A 12,703-nucleotide genomic window follows, 5' to 3' on the forward strand; every position below is an offset into this window, starting at 1 on the left:
CTGAGTGCAGAGCCCAATGCGGGGCTCAATCCCGGGACCCTGATTTCATGACCTGAACTGAAACCAAGAGTTGGATGCCCAACCAACTGTACCACCCAGGTGTCCCTCTAATTTCTCTTCTGATTTCTTCTTTGACTCATTGGTATTTGAGTGTATTTTTTATTTTCATATATTTGTGCATTTTTCCATTTTCCTTCTGCTATTTTTTTTTCAGGGAGTGGGCTTGGTACAGTATACTTTATTGATGGTACATGACAATGTAGGGCTCCCCAATCCCTTCTCTTTCTTCAGAGGGTCTGGGATGGAAACAGTGTAGGGCTCAGGAGATTCTCAGTGTGTTGGGGGATGAGCTGGGATCAGGACTCCCCAGCAGCTGAGGGCCTCTCTCTTCCTCTTGCTTTCGGTAGGGCAGGTGGTCCAGGGGGCTCTTACTCCTTAGAGGCCATGTGGATCATAAGGTCTACCACCCATTTGCTGTAGCCAAATTCATTGTCATACCAGGAAATGAGCTTGACACAGTAGTCATCAAGAGCAATGCCAGCCCTGGCACTGAAATTGGAAGAGTGGGTGTCACTGTTGAAGTTTCAGGAGACACCCAGGTCTTCAGTGTAGCCCAGGATGCCCTTGAGGGGGCCCTCTTCACCACCTTTCTGATGTCATCATATCTGGCAGCTTTCTCCAGGCAGCTGGTCAGATCCATGACCAACACATTGAGTGTGGGGACACAGAAGGCCATGCCATTAAGCTTCCCATTCAGTTCAGGGATGACTTTGTCTATAGCCTTGGCAGTGCCAGTAGAAGCAGGGATGATTTTCTATACAGGCCCTCAGCCATCATGCCACAGCTTCCCAGAGGAGCCATCCATGGTCTTTGGGTGGGAATGATGGCATGGACTATGGTTATGAGTCCTTCCAAGATGCCAAAGTTGTCATGGATGACCTTGGCCAGAAAGGTCAAATAGTTGGTGGTGCAGGAGGCATTGTGGGCAATCTTGAGGAAGTTGTCATACTTATGGTTCACATCCATCACAAACATGAAGACATCAGGAGAACGGGCAGAGATGATGACCCTCTTGGCCCTACCCTTCAAGTGAGCCCCAGACTTCTCCATGGTGGTGAAGACCCCAATGGACTCCACAACATGGTCAGCACCAGCATCACCCCATTTGATGTTGGCAGGATCTCGCTCCTAGAAGACGGAGATGGGCTTTCCATTGACAATAAATTTCCCATTCTCAGTCTTAACCATGCTGTTGAATTTGCAGTGGGTGGAATCATACTGGAACATAAAGATCATGTAATTGAGGTCAATGAAGGGATCATCGATGGTGACACTTTGCCAGATTTAAAAGCATCCCTGGTGAACAGGTGCCCAATATGGCCAAATCCGTTTACCATCGTGTGTCAGGGACATGGCTGGCACTGCACCAGAATATGCCACTATGTGTTGACCAGGGAGGAGCAGAGAGCTCCTTCGGCAGTTGATTTCTAGTTTCATCATTATCAAAAAAGATGTTTTGTATGATTGCAATCTTTTACAATTTCTAAAGACTTGTTTTGTAGCCTAACATGTGGTCTATTCTGGAGAATGTCCCTATGCACTTAAGAAGAATGCATATTCTGCTGTTGTTGATTAATGCTCTGTATATTTCTTTTAGGTTGGATTGACTCAAAAAAACTTATTACAAAGCTATAGTGATCACAACATACAGTAATCATGACAATGTGGTACTGTCATAAAGACAGACTCATAGACCAATGAAATGGAATAGAAAGCTCGTAAAGAAACACTCACATAAATGGCCAAATGATTTTTTTAAAAGATTTTATTTATTCACTTGACACAGAGAGAGACAGCCAGCGAGAGAGGGAACACAAGCAGGGAGAGTGGGAGAGGAAGAAGCAGGCTCCCAGCGGAGGAGCCTGTTGTGGGGCTTGATCCCAGAAAGCCGGGATCACGCCCTGAGCTGAAGGCAGATGCTTAACGACCGAGCCACCTAGGCGCCCCAAATGATTTTTGACCAAATAAAGAAATAGAATACTTGAACAATATGTCCTTAACATATTAATAATAGTTTTTAAAAATCCTATTCTGATAATTCCAACATCCCTGCCATATCTGAGTCTGGTTCTTTTGCTTGCTCTCTCTCTTTAAACTGTTTTTTGCCCGTTAGTACGCTTGTAATTTTTGTTGAAATACATATATAATGTACGGGCGATGCTGGTATGCTGGCTCCAGGGACCCAGAGGGAGTCCTGCAGGACCAGCCAGGAGGGCTGCACATATGGAAATCAAACTCGAATTAGCAGGAGGTGAAAGCAGCGTTTATTGGAGATACAGAGGGAGTGCAGATATGATAGAGTGTCTGGGAGACTCAGAAAGGAGAGGAGGGAGTCTTGTCTTTGGAGTCTGGCGGTCTTTACTGAGGACAGTGGTCTGGTGTCCAGGTCCTCTTAGGCATCCAGGAACGGATTAGAACAAAGATGAGGGCCCAGGTGTTATTCTTTGGAGCCAGGGGTCTTAGCGTTGTGATGTCTAGCTCTGGTGGTCTGAAATACACATATGATCATTTCATCCAGTCATTCTCACCTGGTCCTTCCTTAGATGTTATCTGTTCTAGAGAAATCATTAATTCCTTGTCCCTTACAAGGAGGACATATGCTATTTGCATTACAGGGCATATGTCAAGTGGGGTGGAGGTGCAGGTCCTAGCAAGAATAGAAGCAGGAAAAGGAGAAAAAGCAGATTTTTATGGAGCCCTTCAGTTTATTTTACTGGGTTAGAGGATCTGTGGTAAATAGACCTCTATCAATATGGCGTTAAGATGTAGGGGGAGGATAAACATTCCGTAGTTCATGAAATCATGATTAGTTCTGTTTTCTAGTGAGCCAGTGCCCTTGGGCTGTGAACTTCACAAGTATATCTCAGTTTTTCCACTCCTTTAGGCAGGACAGGATGGCTAGAGGGGCTGGCATTGAGCATTTTCCTTCATGCAGGTTGGTTATGTTTTGATAAAAGCTGGATGAGTTGGGGTTTGTTGAAATAGTTCTTTTAAGGGCAGGCTTTGTTAAGTACATAATGCTCTGGCATATTTCAAAATGGTTCTTTTTTTCCTCTACCTGCTGGAAGCACAAGGTGATTCTCCATTCTTCACTATGAGAACCTGGTAAGGCTCCTGGAGATAAAAATCACAAAATAGTGGGCACACCCTCTAAGACAGGGTCCCTCCTGGTGTTTTTTCATCTTAGGCTTGTCTACACCGAGCCTCCAGCAGTTCATCAGTTTCAGCTTAGGTTTCCCTACCCTGATACTGGTTCACCCAGAGGCTTCTGCTCATGGGTTTCTCTACGTAAGTTCTGATTCTTTGTATCTACCTGTCTTGTCTCTCTGATTTATAAGTTAGCTGTTTGCCCTGTGACCTTACTTCTTTAATGGATCTCAGAAGAGTTGTTGATTTTCAGTTCCTTTAGCTTTTTACTTGTTAGGACAGAGTAACAACTTTCATGCTCCCGATATGCTAGAGAAATCCTGAAACTGGATTTCTGGAATTTCTATCTTTGTTGATATTCTCATTTCGTTCATATATCAACATACCAAATTATGTTCATATTTTGTTTTCCTGATTTCCTTTAGTTCTCTATGTGTGTTCTAATTTAGCTAATTGAACATATTTAAGGCAGTTGTTTCAAAGTCTTTGTCAAGTAAGTCTGAAATCTGTGTTTTTTTAGGGTTTCTGGAGATCTATTTTGTTCCTTTGAATGGGTCATGTTTTCCCTGCTTCTTTGTATGTACTGTGATATTCTGTTGAAAACTGGACATTTGAAAAAACAGACACCTCTCCCGGTTTTTGCAGGCTGATCCCATGCAGGGGAAGACATTCATTAATCATTGCAGAGTGAAGGTTTAAGGTCTTTTTTTTGTTTGTTTGTTATTGTTCTTGGGCCTGTGTGTATGCATTTTGTTTGTTTGTTTGCTTTGTTTTTCTAATTCCCTGTATACATAGCTGCTTTTTTATTTTATTTTGTTTTATTTATTTATTTATTAAAGATTTTATTTATTTAATTGACAGAGAGAGAGACAGCCAGAGAGAGGGAACACAAGCAGGGGGAGTGGGAGAGGAAGAAGCAGGCTCCCAGCAGAGGAGCCTGATGTGGGGCTCGATCCCATAACGCCGGGATCACGCCCTGAGCCGAAGGCAGATGCTTAACGACTGAGCCACCCAGGCGCCCCAATAGCTGCTTTTTAAAAGTCTTATTTCCCTAAGAGTCTCTCCCTGCTTCTTCTCAGGGCTTTAGATGTTCTGTTGTATTCCTCTGCCCATAATTAATCTCTTGTCCCCAGGTACCCATAAGTCTGAAATTCCTTGCAGCTCTCCACCGTGCTCTGGCATCCACCACTGCTTTCATCAGCCTCCAACCTGATATCCAAACTAATCCACCATTCCTGTCACCATTCTGAGCCAGGCAAGACAAAAACCAGTCCCCCCAATAACCCCTGACAAGTCAGAACATTGCAGACAACTCCTACTTTTTTCCTTTCACCCTAAGGGAGGGACCAGAAATTGAGCGGCTTCCTCCTAAATCTATGTCAGGAAGGAAGTAGGCAAGGGTGATCAAAAATGCCATGAAATTTTTGTTTGGAATGTTTTGAGTGCAACTTTTTCTTGATTGTATATTTGTTTGTTGCTACAGATTCTTTTCTTTCTTTTCTTTTCTTTTTTTTTTTTTTTGAGAGAGTGCAGAGAGAGAGTGCGGGGAGGGGCAGAAGGAGAGGGAGAGAGAGAATGTGTGTGTGTGTGTGTGTGTGTGTGTGTGTGTGTTTAAAGATTTTATTTATTTGACAGAGAGCTTATATACATATAACAGCTTGTTATTTGTTACTGCTTATCCTGTGTGCTTTTTGCTTCTTTGCTGCCTTCTTTGGATAGAGTATATCTCAGCATTCTATTTTATTTCCTCTTTTGGATTTTCAGCTATGCCTCTTAGTTTTTACTAGTTGTTTTAAGAATTACAATATTTTTAAAATATCACAGTGCACCTTGAATTTGTATTCTATCACTTCACCTACAGTGTAAAACAAAACAAAACAAAAACCTTTGGAATCTAACTTTGAGACTCAGCCCTGGGCAGATAGAAACAGCAATCTGATTGACAATGTGTGGGCTGGGAACCAGAAAGTCACTCAAAGCGCATGTTTTGTAGAAGTGTGGGGGACCTCCAGGAACTTCTGAAAAAACGTTCTCTGAATATTTAGACAACTGGTAGATTCTGGTCTAGTCAGGATTCATTTGCTGTGACTAGCAAACGTCTTGTGGTTTTCATAGGCTAGTGGCCAGATTAGAATACTTGATGCCCATCATTATTTCTCCATTAGAACCAGATTGCGGGTGGATGAGTGAAGAGAGGGAAGTCGGTAGGTGGGGGTCGGTGAGGAGTTTAGGGCAAGTTTTCTCCTAAACATGCTTGTGACAAGCTCAGACCATTCACTGTTTACATACAATTTGTCACTTAATCGGCCTCTCTCAAGATTGTTTTTGGGGACTTGTTCAAATCAAGTTTTCTCCTGTCAGCCGTTCCCACAGTCTGCACTGGGGTTTGCCCCTGGCTCAGAGGCAGATGGGGTTGTACAGATGTGATCACTGCACGGGCCCGTTGAAGTCATTTTCTTCTAGTTGGCTGGGCTCTGGCGGTGTGTACCCATCGCACCCAGTACCCCACCGCCGGCCACGCTCTGGCGTGCGGAGCGCCCGTGTGCGCACCTCCTACCTGGCAGTGGCGCCCAGTTGGCGCGCGCCGGTGCCTTTCCCCCACCCCCACCCCAAACTCTTCTGCAGCCCATCCACCCACAGCCCTGGTCCCGCGGAGCCCCGGAGCAGTGTGCGGAGCCCCGGAGCAGTGTGCGGATCCCTGTCCCTTTTCCTCCACGAGCCCGGCGGCTCCCACGGGGGGAGTCCCAGAGCAGTGCTGCCTAGCGGTCCCACGCAGAGCTGAGGTCGCCTAAGCCGGCAGGTGGCCCTTGGAGATCTCCCTAGGAAGCACCTTAGGTGGCCAGAAGAGAGCGCGGCCAGGGCCTCTCCGTCGCGTCTTTACAGCGGATAGGGATAAAGCGTGCGCTGCCCGGCAGGATTCGCGGGGCGGTGGAGGGTGCATCGCGCAAAAGAGAGAGCAGCCAGATCCGCGGCCGGAGCGCGGAGGGAGGAGCGCCGGGAGGAAGAGGCCGAGCCGGGAGAGCCCCCGCCCCGGGAGGAAGGGGAGGAGGCCGGGTGTTTCCTGGCGCATTCCCGGCCCGCCCGAGTGACTCACTCAGCCAGGAAACTCCCAGGGCCCGCCGGGGACCCCCGAGCTGCCGCCGCCGCCGCTGCCGCCGCCGACCCAGGTGAGGAAGGCTGCTGCCCCCGCCCAGCCTTGCAACCCCGGTGGGGTCCGGGCGGCCCTAGGAACCGAGTCCGGCATTGCGGCAGCGGGGCCGCACCCCGGCCCCGCGGGCGGTCGGGACTTGGTTCTCTGCCGCGCGGCCTCCCCGGCGGAGCGGCCTCCTGGGGTCGCCCCGGACCCCGCACGCCAGTTTCCGCGCCTCCGAACCCCCAGCTCCAGCGCATCTGGATATCTGCGCCCCTGAACACCGACATTCCCTGCCCCAAAGCCCTCCGGCCCCTGACCTTTGACCCCGCCCGTGCGCTCTGCATCCCGGATCCCTAGCCCCCCGCACGTGGCAGAGCTCCAGTAGGGAAGGTATACTGGTGTTTTGTAGTTATTGTTGGAAAGTAAGGCGCAGACAGCTTGGACTGATACCGTGCGACTAGACCCGAACCAGTTTTTGCTTGCTTTGTGCCCGTTTCTGAGGGAAGGAGGGAGACTCTGGCCAAGCGAAACCATTTTGCAGATTCTTGGAGCTGAGTTTTGGGCTTTGTTAGGGCGCTGGGATTGTTTCGTGGGCAGCGCTGTTCCGCATAGCCATACTGAATTGTGTATTTTAAGCCTGAAGTGCGTGCATTTAGTTTGCAGCACGTTGTGGGTGTGAGAAAAATGGTAAGAGTAATTTGGAAATGGGGGTTTAAGGAGTGTTTTTTAAGCTGGAAGAGGCGTCCAGACCATGTCCACTGTAGTGTTATGTCTGAATAGTACAGATAGCAATTGCTTATTAAACCCATTGTTGGATGATCTGTGCTTCTGTGGGCAACTGAGACTTTGGAGTGTTTCTTTTCTAGTAGTAGAGGGTGCTGTGTGCCACATTAGGCAGTTTTTGCTGCTTCTTGAGCCCAGGGGAATTTCTTGGGTTTTTTCTAATATTATTCCTTAAATGGTTCGTGGCTGAAGCAGCAGTGATACCTGGTACTGTCTATCAGAGTGCTGAGCTCGACGCTCAGTGACCAACTCAGAGTAGCTTGGTGACTGTGCCAGAAAATCCTCTCCAGGTTCACCAGCCAGAGGCTGCAGTTTCTGATTGCCATGTGCTGGTGTGCCTGGACCATTGAGGATCCCACCTATGATGTCCCTTATCCCTGAATGTCATAGTGGTTTTCCGTGTGAAGTGTAGATGTGCAGGCACGGAGATGAAAAGAAATCACTATTAGTTAAAGTGGACCACAGCAAGTATGCATTTGTAGGAATTCAATAGGAATTTGGTGCTAATGTTTGATTCCCTGCTGCCTTTTTGCCCCGCGGCAGCATCTCTGTGACAGAGGCAAACAGAATTGTGGTGGAAAACATTTCCTGTGTTAACACATATGTTTATGTGCTGATAGGTGGCTCAAAGACAAATTTTCTGTTGTTTTTTTTATGTGTGTTTATTTGGATTTATTTTTATTTTTAAATTTACATATATCAAAGTTTGGTTTTTGGTGTATGGTTATGAGTTTTGACAAATGCATAGTCATAGGACTGCCATCACAATCAAGATACCGAACAGTTCTGTCACCCCCCAGATTCCTTCAGCTTCTCTTTGTAGGCAACCCCTCCCCCCATTCGTAACTTCTAGCAACACCTGAGTTGTTCTCCATTCCTACATTTTATTTTTTCCAGAATACGTGGCCTTTGAGTGTGGCTTAGTTCACTTACCCTAATGCATTTGAGATTAATCTATTTTCTTTACCCTGAGAGGTAAAGACATAAAGTTTTGAAAAGTATACATTTAAGATGCAACCTGGGAGATTCAAATAATGTATTTCTTTAAAGATTTATATTTACTTATTTATTTATTTTAAAGATTTTATTTATTCATTTGACAGAGAGAGACAGCCAGCGAGAGAAGGAACACAAGCAGGGGGAGTGGGAGAGGAAGAAGCAGGCTCATAGCGGAGGAGCCTGATGTGGGGCTCGATCCCATAACGCCGGGATCACGCCCTGAGCTGAAGGCAGACGCTTAACGACTACACCACCCAGGCGCCCCTATTTATTTATTTTTAAGATTTTATTTATTTAGTTGACAGAGAGAGAGGCAGCCAGAGAGAGAACACAAGCAGGGGGAGTGGGAGAGGGAGAGGCAGGCTTCCCGCTGAGCAGGGAACCCCATGTGGGGCTCCATCCCAGGACCCTGGGATCATGACCCCAGCGAAGGCAGACGCTTAACGACTGAGCCACCCAGGCGCCCCAAGATTTATCCATTTATTTGAGAGAAAGAAAGCACAGGCGAGAGCAGGCTCCAGGCCCGCGTGTGTGAGTGGGGGGGGAGGGGCAAAGGGAGAGAATCTCAAGCTACTCCCCACCCAACCCGAAGCCCCTGGTTGGCTGGATCCCACCACCGGAGGTCACCACCGGAGGGGAAACCAAGAGTCCATGACTCAATTGACTGAGCCACCCAGGTGCCCCTCAAATAATACATATATATATTTTAAAGATTTTATTTATTTATTTGACAGAGAGAGAGGCAGCGAGACAGGGAACACAAGCCGGGGGAGTGGGAGAGGGAGAAGCAGGCTTCCCCGCCTAGCAGGAAGCCTGATGCCGGGCCTGATCCCAGGATACTGGGATCATGACCTGAGCTGAAAGCAGACGCTTAACGACTGAGCCACCAAGGCGCCCCTCAAATAATATTTTTAAGTCATGAGAAAAATTATAAAACACCCACTTACTAAAAAATTGAAAAGTACAGAACTATGTGTATTAAAAGTGAAATTTCCTCAGTACTTCTGTGGTACTGTATAGCCTTTTCTGTGCATACACATAGTTTTTGGGTTTTTTGTGTTCTTTTGGTACCATAAGAACATAAGAGATTATATTGCATATATCATCATACCTTCCCACTTAATGATTTTGGCTCATTTAAAGATCTTGGAGATCCTTACATGTTGGCATATACAGTATAGATACACAGATTTTCTTTCATTCTTCTTAAGATTTTATTTATTTGAGAGAGAGAGTGAGCAAGAGAGCTCGCATGCACATGAGCAGGGGGAGGGGCAGAGGGAGAGAGAGAAGCAGACTCCCCGCTGAGCAGGGGTCCCAGGACCCCAGGATCATGACCTGAGCCAAAGGCAGATGCTTAACTGATTGAGCCACCCAAGTGCCCCTCCTTCATTCTTTTTAATGGCTGTATAGTGTTCCATGGTATGGGTGTATTATAATTTATTTAATCAGCCTCTTGTTAATTGATGTTGTTCTTTCACATTTGTCACCACTGTAGTCAGTGCTTTTGTTTATATCTTTGTGCACGTACTCAAGCTTACCATTCTGGAAGTGAGTTTGGGTTAAAATAATAGCTAACATTTCTTGAGTACCTATGCTTCAGCATTGTTCTAAGCCAGGGTTATTTTTCCTGTAAAGGTCCAGATAGAGACTATTTATGCCTTTTGGGGCCATATGGTCTTTATCACAGCTACCTCATTCTACTGTTGTAACATCAAAGCAGCATAGACAATATGTGATGAGAGTGTGGCTGTGTTTTAATAAAACTTTAGTTACAGAAACTGGCAGTGTTGCTAACTCTTGCTCTGAGTACTTTACATACTAATTATTCCCACAACCATCAAAGGTAGGTGCAGTTACTGGATGAGGAAATTGACAAAGAGAAATGAAATATGTGTCCAAGGTCATATACCTGGTAAGTAGCAGAGCCAGACTTTGAATCCAGTCATCTGACTTCTATACTTCAGGTTGAAAATTAGAAAGAATCTGCCCAAAATACCTTGCCCCAAATGTTAGATCCTAGGACCCGACCCTCACACACTTACTGAATCACCTGCAGTTCTTTTAAGGCACCATGCTTGCTCAGGTACCAGTCCAGGAGCACTTGCCTCCCTACTCCCCAGTTGTCCCTCTCACTCTGTGACTGTGCTGTGGCTTTTGATTTGTGTTTCACTAGCACCACCTTATAGAGAGGTCAGCTCAGTGCTTGGAAGACAGAGACTTCAGCAGGTGAGATCAAGTTGGGTCCTGGCAAGTCTGCTGCTTTGATTGTTGATGTCTGTCTGTCCAACATTCTCTGAGGCCAAGTGGGAACATCGCTTGGCCTGCCTTTACTCATTTTCCTTCTTTGGTAACATGGGAAAAGTACCTCTTAGATTGTCATGAAGATCAAATGAGACAATATGGGAAAATACTGTAGAAGGGACAGTTGCTACCAGTGCTATGTTTTCTGAAATTTTTATATTAGAAAAATGTTTTTATAAAGGTGAAGTTTAAGTAACTAACCTGTTTAAGCTGCTTTCATTGTTTTTGCTACTAAAGTTTAGCCAGCTTTTAGCAGTCATGGGATAGTATAGATTAATTACATCTATATAATTTAAGAACTTTTTTTAAGCCAGCTCAGTAAGGACAGAAAAAGAAATAAAAGTCATAGAAGTTGGCAGGGAAAATGAAACTGTCTCTTATTTGCAGACAACGTGATAATCTATATAGAAAATCCAAGGCATCCATGAAAATGCTGTTAGGACTAGTAAATGAGATTAGCAAGGTCACAAAATACAAAGTCAACACATGCCAGCCAGTCACTCTCTATACTGGTAATGTATGATTAGAAAGTCAGATTTTAAAATACCATTTTCAGTAGCTTCAAAAAAATCAAATACTTAGATTTAAATCTAAAAACATAGGATCTGTGTCCTGAAAACAACAACATGCTGATGAGTGAAAACAAAGGTGATGTAAGTAAATGGAGAAGCACGCTATGCCCCGGGGTTGGAACACTCAACATAGTAGAGGTGTCAGTTCTCTCCAAATTGATCTATATACTTAACACAATTCCAATCAAATATCTCAGCAAAAAAAAATTTTAAACAACTTTATTGAGGTATAATGTACAAAATTCACCTACTTTAACCATGCAGCGATTTATAGTACATTTACGGGGTTGTACAGCCATCACCATCATCCAGTTTTAGAACATACTTATCACCCCAGTAAGATTCCATATGACCCAATAGGTAATCCCCATTTCTGACCCTACTCTAGCTAATCACTAATTTATTTTCTGCCTTCTATAGAGTTGCCTTTTCTGATCATTTAACATAAAGGAAAGTACACGTACAATTTGTAGTCTTTATGTGTGGCTTCTCATTCCAGAGTTCATTTCTGTTGTGGCATGTATCAGTATTTCATTCTTTTTTGGTACATTGTATTACATTGTATGGATAAATCACGTTTTGTTTATCCATTTGCCAGATGATGAACTATTGGTAGTTTTCATTTTTTGCCTGTTAGGAATATTGCTGGTGTAAAGACTCATGTGCAAGTCTTTATGTGGATATATGATTTATTTTCTTTCAGGTAGAAACCTAGTAGTGTTATTTCTGGGTCACAAAAAAATTTATGTTTAATTAAAAACAATTTTTTTAAAAGATTTATTTATTTACTTGAGAGAAAAAGCACACGAGTGGAGGGAGGGGCAGAGGGAGAGAGAGAATCTCAAGCAGACCCCTCGCTGAGTGCAGAGCCTGATGCCAGGCTCGATCTCATGACCCACGAGATCATGACCTGAGCTGAAATCAAGAGTTGGGTGGATGCTCATCCGACTGAGCCGCCAGGTACCCCTATGTGTAATTTTTAAAAGAAACCTCAACAGGGTGTTTTTATAAATAAAAGACAAGCTGATTTTAAACTTTATATGAAGGGGGAAATAAACTAGAATAGCTTTAAAAATGTTTAAACACAAAAATAAATTGGAGGAATCACCCTACCTGATTTTATTTTACTAAGGAAAATGTACTTGAAAAGCGTACAGTTTAGGAGAATTTTAAGTACGTTTACATTGTTGTGCAACCATTAACCACCATTCATCTCCAGAACGTCTTCATCATCCCAAACCGAAATTCTGTGCCCTTTAAACAAAACGTGCCCATTTGTATATTTCCCCAGCACCTGGCAACCACCATTCTACTTTCTATGAACTTGACTATTCCAGATATCTATATAAGTGCAGTTGTACAATATTTGTCCTTTTGTTTCTGGCTTATTTCATTTAGTATGTCTGCAAGGTCATCCATTTGTGTCATGTATCAGAATTTAATTCCTTTTTAAGGTTGAATAATATTCCATTATATGTATATATTGTATTTCTTTGTCCATTCATCTGTTGATGGACATTTGGGTTGTTCCCACCTTTTGCTCTATGGACGTGGGTATACAGATACCTCTTTCAGATCCTGTTTTCAGTTCTTCTGGGTATATACCCAGAAGTGGAATTGCTGGATCATATGGTAATTCAGTGTTTAGTTTTTGTTGTTGTTGTTTAGGAATTGCCATACTGTTTTCCACAGCAACTGTACCAGC

General features: G+C 44.5%; 1 protein-coding gene and 1 pseudogene across 1 annotated transcript in view; one reads left to right on the forward strand and one right to left on the reverse strand.

Annotated features, from left to right (window-relative positions):
• Positions 1–356: 356 nt before the first annotated feature.
• LOC103677092 lies at positions 357–1,473 on the reverse strand (annotated as a pseudogene).
• Positions 1,474–6,250: 4,777 nt separating this feature from the next.
• CYFIP1 (cytoplasmic FMR1 interacting protein 1) overlaps positions 6,251–12,703 on the forward strand; it is a 129,360-nt gene continuing 122,907 nt past the window's right edge. Inside the window, exon 1 of the mRNA XM_040642643.1 lies at positions 6,251–6,374. The gene's annotated coding sequence lies outside the window, so the exon portion shown is untranslated. The remainder of the gene's footprint in view (positions 6,375–12,703) is intronic.

This window comes from Ursus maritimus, unplaced genomic scaffold (genome assembly GCF_017311325.1).
Source record: "Ursus maritimus isolate PB19 unplaced genomic scaffold, ASM1731132v1 scaffold_27, whole genome shotgun sequence".
Lineage (NCBI taxonomy): Eukaryota > Metazoa > Chordata > Mammalia > Carnivora > Ursidae > Ursus > Ursus maritimus.